Genomic DNA, 13,210 nt, shown 5'->3' with positions numbered 1-13,210 from the left:
CCTACCCACCCACGTCCTCCTCACCTGGTCTCCCTCTCACCTCCCAGCCTCTTACTTCATCTACCCTTCCCTACCCACCCACTTCCTCCTCACCTGGTCTCCCTATCACCTCCCAGCCTCTTACTTCATCTACCCTTCCCTACCCACCCACTTCCTCCTCACCTGGTCTCCCTATCACCTCCCAGCCTCTTACTTCATCTACCCTTCCCTACCCACACACTTCCTCCTCACCTGGTCTCCCTCTCACCTCCCAGCCTCTTACTTCATCTACCCTTCCCTACCCACCCACGTCCTCCTCACCTGGTCTCCCTCTCAAATCCCAGCCTCTTACTTCATCTACCCTTCCCTACCCACCCACTTCCTCCTCACCTGGTCTCCCTATCACCTCCCAGCCTCTTACTTCATCTACCCTTCCCTACACACCCACTTCCTCCTCACCTGGTCTCCCTCTCAAATCCCAGCCTCTTACTCATCTACCCTTCCCTACCCACCCACGTCCTCCTCACCTGGTCTCCCTATCACCTCCCAGCTTCTTACTTCATCTACCCTTCCCTACCCACCCACGTCCTCCTCACCTGGTCTCCCTCTCAAATCCCAGCCTCTTACTTCATCTACCCTTCCCTACCCACACACTTCCTCCTCACCTGGTCTCCCTCTCACCTCCCAGCCTCTTACTTCATCTACCCTTCCCTACCCACCCACGTCCTCCTCACCTGGTTTCCCTCTCAAATCCCAGCCTCTTACTTCATCTACCCTTCCCTACCCACCCACTTCCTCCTCACCTGGTCTCCCTATCACCTCCCAGCCTCTTACTTCATCTACCCTTCCCTACCCACCCACGTCCTCCTCACCTGGTCTCCCTATCACCTCCCAGCTTCTTACTTCATCTACCCTTCCCTACCCACCCACTTTCTCCTCACGTGGTCTCCCTCTCAAATCCCAGCTTCTTACTTCATCCACCACCTGGCTTCACCTATCACCTGCCAGACTGCGCTCCGTTCCCTCCACACACCTTTTATTTTGGCTTCCTCATCTTTCCCTTCCAGGCCTGATGAAGGATCTCGGCCTGAAACTATTTATTCTTCTCCGTAGATGCTGCCTGATCTGCATCTATGGAGTTCCTCCAGCATGTTGTGTTTGTTACTCCGGATTTTTGGCACCTGCTTTGTGTTTGTGATTTGTTTCCCTCCATTGATTCTGTTGACACTTCCTGTTTCCTTGGGAAAGTGGCTGACATAATCAAGGGGCCCTCCCACCCTCGTCATTCTCTCTTCGTACACATCCCGTCGGGCAGAAGACACAAAGGCCTGCGAGCGTGAACCAGCATCCTAGCCCACCATGATCAGACTCCTGAATGGATACACTTAAAGTTGAAACCTTGATCCTCCGTTCTATCGTGCACTGCAGCTTGGTATTACAGCTGCTCTGCTCGTGACCACAGGAAACTGCAGGGAGTTGTGGACACAGCGCAGTCTATCACGTGAACCAGCCACTGACATCGCCTACATTTCCCACTGCCTTAGGAAAGCGGCCAACAAAATTTCCCCATCTGCCCACTGTGGCCCACTCGTTTATTTGTCTGCCTGCACTGCACTTCCTCTGTAACCGTAACACTTTGCTCTTTATACTTCATCAGTGTAAAATGCGTGGCTGAGGAACTGGCGCAAGGGGCAGGGGTTCACATTTCTGGATCATTGGGATATCTTCTGGCGAAGGTATGACCTGTACAAAAAGGATGGGTTACATTTAAACCGGGGTGGGGGGGGGGGGCAATATCATTGCGGACAGGTTTGCTAGAGTTGTTGGACGGAGTTTAAACTAATTTGACAGGGGGATGGGAACTGGAGTGAAAGGGCTGAGGACCAGCCAGTTGGTTTACAAACAGATCGTCCAGTAAGATGGCGGTGGGCTCGATTGCAGCAGCTTCTATGGGGCCAATGAAAGTTGTTATTATCCTTTTTAAAAATATATCTATGATTACAAGACTCTGCTGGACAAAGTGCTGCAAGTGTATCCCAGCAGTGAGTTGCTTGTTGGTGGAGAAACTGAAGGAGCTGGACATGGTGTGGATCGTGCTGCTGCCTGCTTGAGAGAGGCGTTGGTTCATGAAGGCAGTGCGCAGTCGAACAGTCAGTGATCATCTCAGTCGTTTTTTGCAAGACCCTGTTGGACATTGTTAATGTGGAATGCAGCAAGTTCGATTCACTGATCTATTGGCAGATGGCAGGGGGAGCTGAGTGGCCTCAGTCATAGTGAGGATTAGGCCTCAAGCCGCGGTGTTGCCTGTTTACTGCTGCCCAGGAGAGAGGGCTCAGTGCTGGTGCACTCCAACAGAGAGAGGGTGGTGTGGCATCCAGGCTGGGGACGGTACTGTCCTCCTGTGTTCACTCAGCAGAAGACAAGCCGTATTGTGTTTGACTGCAGATTTCTGCAGCATTCATGGCTCAGGGTCTTGGGTTTTATTTTTTGTGTTACTGTGGTGACCCACTTTCTGCGCAGGTGAACCGGCTCACAAATAGCCAGCGCGCGGAGAGAGACTTTGGTAATGCACCTCTGACGTCATTTCCACCCGGAGAGGGAGGGCGCTAGGGATTAAATGCCAGCGCCGCGAAGTTTGAATAAACTAGTCTCGAAACGACTTACCGACCGCGTGTCGTTATTTCAGCGCTGTGTGTAGTACATCGCTACATTGGTGACCCCGACGGTCCAAACGGGATTTGAACCAAAGATGACCGACTCTTCATCAGTTCACGCAGCTTCGCTAAAACTGCCGACTTTCTGGACGCTGCGACCACGCGTGTGGTTTAGCCAAGCAGAAGCCCAGTTCCAGATTCGGCAGATATCTTCTGATTCCACGCGTTACTACCACGTGGTGAGTGCCCTTGACCAGGAGATGGCCACCCAGGTTGCAGATTTCATACAGTCGCCCCCGGAAGAAGGCAAATATGAAGCATTCAAAGCGCTGCTCATTGGGACCTTTGGCCTCTCATGGTGTGAGCTGGGTGCCCGCCTGCTTCACCTGGATGGTTTGGGAGACAGACTGCTGTCAGCATTGATGAACGAGATGCTGGCCCTGGCTGACGGACACAAGCCCTGCCTCATGTTCGAGCAAGCGTTCCTAGAGCAACTGCCCGAGGACATACATCTGCTGCTGGCCGACGCAGATTTCAGCGACCCCCGGAAGGTGGCAGCCCGGGCAGACGTGCTGTGGAAAGCCAAGAGGGAGAGCGTGGCGTCCGTCGGTCAGATTACCAGGCCACGCGCCCAACAGCGGACCAGACCAGGCCCGGCACACAACACAGAGGCAGGAGTGAGGAGGCTAGTGAACAGTGGTGTTTCTACCACCAGCGGTGGGGCACAAAAACCTGCCGTTGTCGCCTGCCCTGCAAGGGCCAGGGCCAGGGCCAGCTGCCGCTAATGACTATGGCGGCTGGCCACCAGGACAGCCTCTTGTACGTCTGGGACAAACAGTCGGGACGCCGCTTCTTGGTCGACACATGGAACGGAGATCAGTGTCTTGCCCCCGACTGGGTACGACACCCGCAACAGGAAGCCAGGACCCACCCTGAGGGCCGCAAACGGCAGCACGGTACGGACCTACGGCACCCACACAGTGCAGCTGCAGTTCGGCGCCAGCCAGTTCACGTGGGACTTCACACTGGCCGCGGTGGCCCAACCACTCCTGGGGGCGGACTTCTTGCGAGCTCACAGCCTGCTGGTCGACTTGCAAGGGAAAAGACTGGTACATGCCGAGACTTTCCAGACGTTCTCCCTGGGTGAAGCCAAGTTGCCGGCCCCACACCTGGACTCCATCACGCTGTCGGACAACGAATTCACCAGAATCCTGGCGGACTTTCCATTGATTCTGGCACCGCAGTTCACGGCAGCCATGCCCAGACACAGGGTTCAACACCACATCCCGACCAAGGGACCACCCCTCCACGCCCGTGCATGAAGGCTCCCCTGGAAAAGCTCCACCTGGTGAAGGAGGAGTTCAAGAGAATGGAGGAATTGGGGATCGTACGGAGGTCCGACAGCCCGTGGGCCTCCCCCCTGCACATGGTGCCCAAAGCAGCCGGGGGTTGGAGACCATGCGGCAACTACTGCAGACTGAACGAGGCTACAACTCCAGACCACTACCCCGTGCTGCACATACAGGACTTTGCAGCAAACCTGCACGAGGCAAGAATATTTTCCAAAGTAGACTTCGTCCAGGCATACCATCAAATCCCGGTGCACCCTGAAGACATCCCCAAAACAGCACTCATCACCCTGTTTGGCCTGAAGAATGCCGCACAGATGTTCCAGCGGCTAATGGATGCGGTGGGACGCGACCTGGACTTTGCGTTCATCTATTTGGACGACATCCTTATAGCCAGCAGTAGTCGCCAGGAGCATCTGTCCCACCTCCGCCAGCTCTACTCCCGCCTGAGTGATTTCAGCCTCATGATCAACCCAGCCAAATGCCAATTCGGTCTTGATACCATCGACTTCCTGGGCCACAGGATTACCAAAGACGGGGCAACACCTCTGCCCACCAAGGTAGACGCGATCCGCCACTTTGCCCGGCCCAACGCAGTCAAAGGCCTGCAGGAGTTCGTTGGTATGGTGAACTTCTACCACCGTTTCCTCCCCTCAGCAGCCCGTATCATGTGCCCTTTGTACACCCTGATGTCGGGTAAAGGCAAGGACATTACTTGGGACGAGGAGGCCGCGGCCGCTTTTGTTAAAGCCAAAGAAGCCTTGGCAGATGCCGCGATGCTGGTGCACCCCAGAACGGACATTCCGACCACACTCACGGTGGACGCATCCAACACAGCAGTCGGTGGGGTGCTGGAGCAGCTCATCGAGGGGCGCTGGCAACCCTTGGCATTCTTCAGCAAGCACCTACGACCACCCGAACTCAAGTACAGTGCTTTTGACCGGGAGCTGTTGGCACTGTATCTGGCAATCCGGCATTTCAGGTACTTCTTAGAAGGCAGGCTGTTCACCGCGTTCACGGACCACAAACCGTTGACCTTCGCGTTCACGAAGGTGTCCGATCCCTGGTCGGCTCGCCAGCAGCGACATCTGTCCTACATCTCCGAGTACACGACGGACATCCAGCATGTCTCGGGAAAGGACAACGTCGTGGCGGACGCACTCTCCAGACCAGCTGACCAGGCCCTGTCCCTGGGGGTGGACTATGCAGCACTGGCGGAGGCGCAGCAGGCAGACAACGAGATGCCCAGCTACAGGACCGCAGTCTCGGGTTTGCAGCTGCAGGACTTTCTCGTAGGCCCAGGTGAGAGGACCCTCCTGTGCGACGTGGCTACCGGCCAACCTCGCTCCATCGTCCCGGCAGCCTGGAGGTGGCGAGTTTTCAACTCCATACACGGTTTGGCACACCCATATATCAGGACAACCGTCCAGCTGGTCTCCAGCAAGTTCACGTGGCATGGACTTCGCAAGCAGGTCAGTGAATGGGCCAGAACGTGCTCGCAGTGCCAAACAGCCAAGGTGCAGTGGCACACTAAAGCCCCGCTGGAGGTTCGACCACATTCATGTAGATATCGTGGGCCCCCTACCAGTGTCCCGAGGAGCGCGGTACCTCCTAACTATGGTAGACCGGTTCACGAGGTGGCCAGAGGCGGTCCCGCTCACCGACACATCTGCCGATTCCTGTGCCCGAGCACTGATCGCAACCTGGGTAGCACGCTTCGGGGTACCGGCCCACATTACCTCCGACAGAGGCGCCCAGTTCACCTCCAGCCTGTGGTCGGCTGTGGCCAGCCTGTTGGGAACGCAGCTACACCACACAACTGCCTACCACCCACAGTCAAACGGACTGGTGGAACGCTTCCACCGTCACTTGAAGTCGGCCCTCATGGCCCGCCTGAGAGGACCTAACTGGGTGGACGAGCTTCCTTGGGTCCTGCTTGGAATTCGCACAGCGCCCAAAGAGGATCTGCACGCCTCGTCGGCCGAGTTGGTGTACGGCGCACCCCTGGCTGTCCCAGGAGAGTTCATACCAGCCCCAAGGAGGCAAGAGGAAGAACCCGCAGCCGTCCTGGACAGGCTACGCGAAAGGCTCGGCAGCCTGGCCCCCGTACCAACTTCACAGCACGGACGGACCCCGACCCATGTACCCAAAGACCCGCAGGACTGTAAGTTTGTGTTTGTACGAAGGGGCGGACACCGGGCACCGCTACAGCGGCCGTACGAGGGGCCGTTCAAGGTGATCAACAACAATGGGTCCACATATGTTCTGGACATTGGCGGGGAAGAGAAGGTTTTCACGGTGGACCGACTCAAACCAGCCCATGTGGACTTGGCGCAGCCGGTCGAGGTTCAGGCACCGCGGCGTAGAGGCAGACCTCCCAAACAGAGGCTGATCCAGACTGTGGACATTGGGGGGTGTATCGCCGGTTCTGGGGGGGGGGGGGGGGTTATGTGGCGACCCACTTTCTGCGCAGGCGAACCGGCTCACAAATAGCCAGCGCACGGGGGGAGACTTTGGTAATGCACCTCTGACGTCATTTCCACCCAGAGAGGGCGGGCGCTAGGGATTAAATGCCAGCGCCGCGAAGTTTGAATAAACTAGTCTCGAAACGGCTTACCAACTGTGTGTCGTTATTTCAGCGCTGTGTGTAGCACATCGCTACATTACTGTATTTTACTGATATGTAATATATGCGTGCTAGTTTACGTGTGCTTCGTGCTGTGTGTGACTGTTAGTACTGTGTTTTACACCTTGCCCCTGGAGTAACACTGTTTCGTTTGTCTGTATTCATGGGTATTCATGTATGGTTGAATGACAATTGAACTTGAACTATGAAGTATGAACTGTGAGATGGTGTGTAGTAAGACAACTAGTAAGGACAAAAATTGTAGTGAACGGGATAAGTTGCAATTTAAAAGAGGGACAAAATTGAAAAGGGTGGAATGCACCCGATATACAGAATAAGGAAGATGAACTTGTAGCACAGAGATTTGTAGGTATGATGTTATGGACCACTTTGAATTGTGGCTGAAGGAAGATTATAGCTGGGAGCTTAACTTGGAAGGATACACATTGTCTTGAAAGGACAGGCAGGTAGGCAGAGGGGTGACATAGGAGCAGAAGGTGTAGAATCCTTTGGTGTAGAGCTAATAAAAAGACCCTAATGGGAGTTACATATAGGTCTCTGAATACAAGCCAGGATGTGGGCTACAAATTTTAATGGGAGATAGAAAAGGCTTGTCAAAAGGGCAATGTTATGATAGTCATAGGGATTTCAATATGCAGATAGACTGGGAAAATCAGGTTGGTGCTGGATCCCAGGAGGGGGATTACGTAGAATGCCTACGAGATGACTTCTTAGAGCAGCTCATGGTTGAGTCCACCGGGGATCAGCTATACTGGATTGGGTGTTGTGCAATGAGCTGGAATTGATTAAAGAGCTTAAGGCAAAGGAACCCTAATATTAATATGATAGAATTCACCCTGCAATTTGAGAGTGAGAAGCTAAAGTCAAATATATCTGTATTACTGCAGAGGCATGAGAGAGGAACTGGCCAAAGTTGATTGAAAGGGCAGACTAGCGAGAATGACGGTAGAGCAACAATGGATGGGATTTCTGGGAGCAATTCGGAAAGCGCAGGATAGATACATCCCAAAGAGGAAGCATTCTAGAGGAAGGATGATAGAACTTTGGCTGACAAGGGAAATCAAAGCCAAAGAGAAGGTGAAAATGAGTGGGTCCTTAGAGGACTGGGAAGCACTAAACAAAGTCATAAAAAAAGATGGAATAAGAGTAAAAGAGTGCCGAGAGTAGACATCGGACCGCTGGAAAATGATGCTGGTGAGGTAAGTAAAGGGGAATAAGGAAATGGAGGAAGAACTGAATAAGTAGTTTGCATCAGTCTTCACTGTGGAAAACACTAGTGGTATGCTGGAAGTTTGAGAGTGTTGGGGGCAGAAATGAATGAAGTTGCCGTTACTGGGGATAATGTGTATGGGAAACAAAAAGTTCTGAAGGTAGATAAGTCACCTGGATCAGACGGTGTACACCCCAGGGTTCTGAAAGAGCTGGTCAAAGAGACTGTGAAGGCATTAGTAATGATCTTTCAAGAATCAATAGATTCTGCCATGGTTCCGGAGGACTGGAAACTTGCAAATGTCACTCCATTCTCTGGGCTTGAAGGGTGAGAGGCTGAAGAAAGGAAATTATAGGCCACATAGTTTGACTTCAGTGGTTGGGAATATGTTAGAGTCAATTGTTAAGGATATGGTTTCTGGGTACTTGGAGGCACATGATAAAATAGGCCAAAGTGTGTATGGTTTCCTCAAGGGAGAATCTTGCCTGGCAAATCTGTTGGAATTCTTTGAAGAAATAGCAAGCAGGATAGACAAAGGCGAATTGGTGGATTTTCAGAAGGCCTTTGACAAGGTGCCACACATGAGGCTGTTTAACAAACTATGAGCCCATGGTATTACAGGAAAATTTCTAGCATGGATAAAGCAGTGGCTGATAAGCAGGAGGCAAAGAATGGGAATAAAGGGAGCCTTCTCCGTAGCTGCTGGTGAGTAATGAGTTCCACAGGGTCTGTGTTGGGAGCATTTTTATTTTATGTCAGTGTTTTGGATGATGTAATTGATGGCTTTGTGGCCAAGTTTGCAGATGATATGGAGGAGCAAGTAGTGTTGAGAAAGCGGAGAGGCTGCAGATGGACTTAGTCAGATTAGGAGAATGGGCAAAGAAGTGTCAGATGGAAAGTCTATGGTCATGCTCTTTGGCAGAAGAAATAAAAGGACGGACTATATTTTAAATGGAGAGAAAACTCAAAAATCCAAGGTACAGAGGGACTTGTGAGTGCTGGTGTAGGATTCTCTAAAGGGTAATTTGCAGGTTGATTCAGTGGTGAGGAAGGCAAATGTATTCATTTTGGGAGGACAAGAATATAAAAGCAAGAATATAATGTTAGGGCTTTATAAGGCCTTGGTAAGGCCTCACTTGGAGTATTGTAAGCAGTATCTCATTGTATGTTGAAAGGCCTCAGTAGAATGGATGTGGAAAGGGTGTTTCCTATGGTAGCGGAGTCTCGGATCAGAGGACACAGCCTCAGAATAGAGGGACATCCATTTAGAATGGAGGTAAGGAGGAATTTCTTTAGCCAGAGAGAGGTGAATCTGTGGAATTCGTTGCCACAGGTGGCTGTGGAAGCCAAGTTATTGGGTACATTTAAGGCAAATTAAATAGGTTCTTGATTAGCCAGGGCACGAAGGGTTGTGGGGAGAAGGCAGGAGGTCGGAGCTGAGAAGGAAATGGGTCAGTCATGATGAAATAAGAGCAGATTGGATCTAGAATGTGGTCTAGTTCTGTTACTATATCTTATCGTTTCACACGTGGAATGATCTGTCTGGATGGAAGGTTTTGACTGTATTTCAGTGTGTGTGACAGTAATAAACCACCCCTAGGGTCTCCTGTGTTCCACATCATCCTAACTTGCAAATGTATCGACAGGCTTTAGTTGTTGTGGGGTTTAACTGCTGGAACTCCCTCCACAGTAGCACTTTCTGGCCTTTGGTGGATTAACGGTTAGGTGACTGGACTGGCAGCCATTGATCCAAAGGTGCGAGTTCAAATCCCACCACATCTGAGGAACCAGAATCACTGACATACGTCAGGAAGTTTGTTGTTTTATGGCAGCAGTACAGTGCAAGACAAAAAATTACTGTAAGTTACAGTAAGAAATATATAAACTATTGAGTGCAAAAACAAAACAAACATTAAGGTAGTGTTCATGATCCATTTAGAAATCTGATGGCACTGGGGACAAAACTGTTCATAAAACATTGAGTGTGTGTCTTCAGGCTCCTTCATCTTCTCCCTAATGGCTGCAATGAGAAGAGGTCGTGTCCTGGGTGGCGAGGGCAATTTGAACATTTTTGTAAAGGTAAAATTGAGCTTAGTGTCAGTCTTAGTGATCATGAAACCAAGCAATCGTTGTCAAACCCAACTGGTTTATTCATGCCTTAACAGAGAGGAAATGTGGTGTTCTTAGCAAGTCCATCATATATGTGACTCCTGACCCATCAAAGTTAACTATTCCTCAGTTCAGGGGTAGTAAGGGATGGACCATTACACTGTGCATTGAGCAGGTACAAGATAAAACAATAATGATGCAGAATAAAGTATTACAGCTACAGAGAATGTGCAGTGCAGGTGGACAGTAAAGTGTAAAATCATCGGGTAATGAATTGGCCTGTATTAACAAGCAAGACAAGTTTCTCCACTGTATCTCGGTACATGTGACAATACTAAGCCGATTCCAATACCACTCCAATTCTAAGGTGTGGCTGCTCGAAATGGGCCCAAGTATGCTCCAAGCAGTGTTTAGATTAAGATTCAAGATTGTTCAATGTCAGCTCCAGTACAAAAGTGTAAAGGAGAACAAAATAATTGTTACTCGGGATCTGATATCTGATGCAGCACAAAAAACACAATAAGATAAAGAATACAATAAATATAAGAATATATAGTTCATATACGCAGATTGACTACGGTATATGTACAGAAAGTGATGCTAGGTTCAGGAGTGTTGCTACGTAAGGTGACTCTGACAGGAAATGATAAAGTAGTAGCAAGTTAAGTTTTAGATAAATGTTTTGATTCTAGCCTCCTTCATTCCTATCAATCCCAGGCCCACTGCCTCCAGAGGACTGTATATGCAATTTATGGGATGTTCTGTATTTTATGCTGAGATGTTTTACACTTGATCTGCCTTGCTTGATCCCATCTGGTGGATACCTGCACCATGAGCCATATATAGTCTGTGGGCAGGATCAAAGAGTGAAACATTCAGCTCTTTGTGCTAGCTTGGAGTTACTTGTGAATGACTCTGTTAAATACTCAGAAGAAAGCAGAAAAAAGGAAATTATAGGCTGGTTAGCCTAACCTCAGTGGTTGGGAAAATGTTAGAGTTGTTTGTTAAGGATGTGGTTTCGGGGTAATTGGAGCCACATGATGAAAAAGGTCGAAGTCAGTATGGTCTCCTTAAGGGAATCTTGCCTGACAAATCTGTTAGAATACTTTGAGGAAATAACGAGCCGGAATAGACAAAGGAGAATTGGTGGGTGCTGTGCACATGGATTTTCAGAAGGTCTTTGACATGGTGCCGCACATGAGGCTGCTTAACAAGATAAAAGTTTATGGTATTACAGGAAAGATACTAACATGGATAGAGCATTGGCTGAACGCAGGAGGCAAAGAGTGGGAACAAAGAGAGCCTTTTCTGATTGGCCTCCAGTGACTAGAGGTGTTCTGCAGGGGTCACTATTGAGACCTCTTCTTTTTACATTGTGTGTCAATGATTTGGATGATGAAATTGATGGCTTCGTGGCCAAGTTTGCGGATGATATGAAGATAGGTGGAGGGGCAGTTAGTATTTAAGTTAGAGGTAGATAGGTTCTTTAGTCTGGGCATGAAAGGTTATGGGAAGTAGGCAGGGGATTACGGTTGAGAGGGAAATGGATCAGTCAGGATGAAATGGGAGAGCAGATTCGAAGGGCTGAATGGCCTAATTCTGCTCCTGCATCTTATGGTTGTATTACATGGATGGGAGGGATGTGGAGAGCTGTGGTCCAGGTGCAGGTCGATGGGACTGGACAGTATAATAGTTTCACATGGACTAGATGGGCCAAAGGGCCTGTATGTGTGCTGTGGTGTGCTATGACTCTATGATTCGTGAGCAGTTTAAATTGTAATGATAATTTGTGCAATTTGCAAAATTATTCGAAGCCTCAATTGTGAACAAGCTGGACTAGGACACCCTCTGCAGGTAGGAGTGGGGAACTGCATGCCTGTCCTTGCCGGTTGTCTCCTTTGATGGGATGTTTCCTAGTCCCTCACCCCTTCAGATTAGACAAAGTGGCTTGGGGTCCTCTGAAATCCCTTCTGTCCTCACTCTGGGTCAATGGGATCAATTAAGAATTGAGGAAATAGGAAAATATCCAACCAAAGAAGGAGAAAAGGAGAAACAATGGGAATCTCGGTGACACTCTCCTTCCGTTCCCTCTACAGTTTCCACATTCCCCCCTCCCTGTACAGTTTCCACATTCCCTCCTTCCCCTCCCTCTACAGTTCCCACATTCCCTTCATCCTCTCCCTCTACAGTTTCCACATTCCCTCTTTCCCCTCCCTCTACAGTGTCCACATTCCCTCCTTCCCCTCCCTCTGCAGTTTCCACATTCCCTCCATCCTCTCCCTCTACAGTTTCCACATTCCCTCCTTTCCCTCCCTCTACAGTCCCTACATTCCCTCCATCCCCTCCCTCTACAGTTTCCACATTCCCTCCTTCCCCTCCCTCTACAGTTCCCATATTCCCTCCTTCTCTCCCTCCAGTTTCCAATTCCCTCTTCCCCTCCCTCTACAGTTTCCACATTCCTCCTTCCCTCCCTTTACAGTTCCCACATTCCCTCCATCCTCTCCCTCTACAGTTTCCACATTCCCTCCTTCCCTCCCTCTACAGTTCCCACATTCCTCCTTCACCATCTACACTTTCTACACTCCCTCTTTCCCTTCCTCTGCTAGTTCCATATTCTGTTTTCCACACAGAAACACATTCTAGTTTCACACTCTCTCCATCCCTCCCTCTCTATAGTCTCCACACTTACCAACCATCTGCTATTCAAGGGGAACATGAGGGTGGTGAGAGTGTGGAACGAGCTGCCAGTGGGAGTGGTGGATCTGGTTTCCATGTGAACATTCAAGAGAAGTTTGGATACATTCTTGGATGGGAGGTATATGGAGGGCTCTGCTTCCACAGTGGGTTGATAGGACAAGGCCGAATAGTAGTTCAGCACGGACAAGATGGGCTGAAGGTCCTGTTTCTATGCTGTGGGACTCTATGACTCTCTTTTTACACTGTTTATTTATTCTTATTGTAATTTATAGTATTATGTCTTACACTGGACTGCTGCCATAAAACAACAAGTTTCACAATGTATATGTCGGTTTTAATAAACCTGATTCTGAAGTCCTAACCTCTCTCCCTATTACTAACACTACTCCCCCCACCCCTCAGAGTCCTGGCGTAATTCTTTGCACCCTTTCCAGCTTAATGATTTCTTTCCTACACAGGGTGATCTTGGGTAGGAAAGCTGAGTGAGGCTGTGTTTTTCATACACCAGTGTGCCTAGATCTCTCTTGCCATCAATATTCATGATCATGTCTGTCTTAGCCATTCA

The 13,210-nt window shown here is 50.0% G+C and overlaps 1 protein-coding gene across 1 annotated transcript in view; it reads left to right on the top strand.

Annotated features, from left to right (window-relative positions):
* The window catches only part of nav3 (neuron navigator 3), a 433,465-nt gene that overhangs the window by 108,166 nt on the left and 312,089 nt on the right, over positions 1–13,210 (top strand).

This window comes from Hemitrygon akajei, chromosome 10, assembly GCF_048418815.1.
Source record: "Hemitrygon akajei chromosome 10, sHemAka1.3, whole genome shotgun sequence".
Lineage (NCBI taxonomy): Eukaryota > Metazoa > Chordata > Chondrichthyes > Myliobatiformes > Dasyatidae > Hemitrygon > Hemitrygon akajei.
The sequence above is the reverse complement of the archived record's forward strand: the minus strand, read 5'-3'. Positions and strand labels throughout refer to the sequence as shown.